The following is a 2,857-nucleotide window of genomic DNA, read 5'->3' as shown; positions in this document are numbered from 1 at the left end:
TGTTGTGCCTGTAATTCAAAGGGTCAGCCTTGTCATACTCTGTGTCACGCTGAATATCCCCGAGAACTACGTTAAGGGTACACGTGTCTGTGGAGTGCTCAGCCACTTGCATGTTAATTTCACAAGCAGGCTGTTCCGTTGATCGGATCAACTGGAACTCTCGACGTCATAAGCGACGGAGTGCCAACAATATATTCTATTAGTTTTTAACGTTTATATACATAGCTTGCATATTTTCTGTTTTTGCCTTTGGTTTCTGTTTATATCTGTTTTTCCTCAACTATTGATTTTTGTCCATTATCAAATAGTATCTCTTATAACTGTTTTCCTTTTACAGTGATATTTTGTTTATTTTTGCATTTTTGCTTATTTTTCTTCTTGTATTATTTTTGTTTATTTTATTCTTTTTTTTCCATAGGATTTCTGTTTATGTTATCTGTGCTGCTTTACTTTCTCCTATCAGATTTTTTTACTTTCCCCGCTAGTATTTCAGTTTTTTAAAAAATCTGTATCCTTCTTTCTGTTTTTCCCTATTTTCTTTCATATTCTCATTTGGCTTCTCATATCAGTTTTCTTTACATTTTTTTATCACATTTGTTTTTTTCTATATCTGTATCAAATCTGTTTTCTTGATATTAGTACTGTTTTTTACTGTTTTTTTTCCTTCTTATCCTGTGATTTCTACATATATGTTTTCCCCCTGTCTTTGCTATATATCTGAGAATTTTTTGTGTCCATCAGATTTTAATATTCTTCTAAAACATTTCAGTTTTCAAAATCAGTTTCCTCCTTCATTACGGTTTTTCTGCTTTCATTCATATTCTTCTCCTATGATTTCTACACATATCTCCATTTATTTTTCTCCATGTCAGGTACTTTAATCTTTTTCACTCACATTCCATTCTTATAAAACCTGTTTTTCTTCTATCATTACTGTTTTTTTCTGTTTACTTTTATATTCTTCTCCTGTGGCTGTTACTTATATCTGTTTTCGTCAACCTTTGCTATACCTCTTTTTTTTTCCTTGTGTTTGTCAATTTTTGGTATTTTTCCCTAACATTTCTGTTTTCAAAATCTGTTTCCCTTCTTTTATTATGATTTTTCTGTTTTCTCTTGTATTCTCCTATGATTTCTTCTTTTATCATTTTCATTAGCATTCCATTGTTGCAAAATCTGTCTTCTCTCTAACATTATAGTTTTTCTGTTTTCTTTTGATTTTACATATATCTGCTTTCCCCAATTTCTGCTTTATATCTATTTTTTAAAGTGTGTCTGTCAGATTTTTAATATTTTTCACTAACAGTTCTGTTTTCAAAATCTGTTTCCTTACTCATGTTTTTTCCTGTTTTCTGTTATATTCCTCTCCAGTGGTTTTTACTTATATCTGTTTTTTCTTTCTCTTTGTCACATATTTTCGCCTTTCTCACTAGCATTCTAAATTTTTAGAATCTGCTTTCACTCTATAATTACTATTTTTCTGTTTTCTTCTATATCCTTTATTTTCTATTTCTATTTTCTATAGCTACTTTCCCTCAATCCTTACTATACATCTTTTTTCTGTCTATCAGATTTTTAATATTTTCCACTAACATTTCTGTTTTCAAAATTTGCTTCCCTTGTTCATTGTGGTTTTTCTGTATTATCTTGTACTTGCCAGTGGTGTCTACTTATATCTGTTTTTTCCTCTCTGTCAGATATTTTTACTTTACTCACTAGCATTCCAAATTTTTCAAATTCATCTTCCCTCTATAATTACTGTTTTTTCTGTTTTCTTTTATATCCTCCTGTGGCTTTTACACGTCTGCCTTCCTTCAATCTTTGCTATACATATCTGTTTTTCTGTTTGTTGATTTTTAATATTTTTCACAAACATTTCTGTTTTCAAAATTTGTTTCCCCCATTCATTATATTTTTTTTTCTGTTTTCTCCTATATTCATTTCCTGTGTTTTCTGTCTATATCTGTTTCTTTCTTTGTCTCTGACAGATATTTTCATCCTTTTTGCTAGCATTCCAGTTTTTAGAACCTTCTTTCCTCTATAATTACCGTTTTTCTGTTTTCTTGTATATTCTTCTCCTGTGGTATCTACTTATATCTGTTTCTTTTTCTCTTTCTCTCTATCAGATATATTTATCTTTTTCACCAGCATTCCATTTTTTAGAATCTATTTTCCTTCTACAATTACCATTTTTCTAATTTCACTTGTTTTCTTCTCCAGTAGAGTCTACTTATATCTATTTTTTTCTTTTTGTCTCTGTCAGATATTTTCATCCTTTTTGCTAGCATTCCAGTTTTTAGAACCTTCTTTCCTCTATAATTACCATTTTTCTCTTTTCTTGTATATTCTTCTGTGTTTTCTACTTATATCTGTTTTCTCTTTCTCTCTATCAGATATATTTATCTTTTTCATTATCATTCCATTTTTTAGAGTCTGTTTTCCTTCAATGATTATCATTCTGTAGTTTTTACTTATATCCATTTTTCCTTTCTCTGTATCACATATCTTTATCTTCCTCACTTGCTTTCAAGCTTTTTTTAGAATCTGTTTCCTCTCTATAATTACTCTTTTACTCTTTTACTTGTTTCAGTCATTTGACTGCGGCCATGCAAATCGACCCCGGGACTTATTCTTTGTAATCCTAGTACTTATTCTATCGGTCTCTTTTGCCGAATCGCTAAGTTATGGGGACGTAAACCCACCAGCATCGGTTGTCAAACGATGTTGGGGGGGACAAACACAGACACACAAACATACATATATATATATATATATATATATATATATACATATATACGACGGGCTTCTTTCAGTTTCCGTCTACTAAATCCACTCACAAGGCTTTGGTCGGCCCGAGGCT

At 30.8% G+C, this 2,857-nt stretch overlaps 1 protein-coding gene across 1 annotated transcript in view; it reads left to right on the top strand.

Moving 5' to 3' along the window:
* Window positions 1-2,857, top strand: part of LOC106874515 (A disintegrin and metalloproteinase with thrombospondin motifs 18) — a 42,166-nt gene that overhangs the window by 17,695 nt on the left and 21,614 nt on the right. The gene's annotated exons all lie outside the window — the stretch shown is intronic.

This window comes from Octopus bimaculoides, chromosome 30, assembly GCF_001194135.2.
Source record: "Octopus bimaculoides isolate UCB-OBI-ISO-001 chromosome 30, ASM119413v2, whole genome shotgun sequence".
Lineage (NCBI taxonomy): Eukaryota > Metazoa > Mollusca > Cephalopoda > Octopoda > Octopodidae > Octopus > Octopus bimaculoides.
Note: the sequence above shows the minus strand (reverse complement) of the source record. Positions and strands in the feature narration are given on the sequence as shown.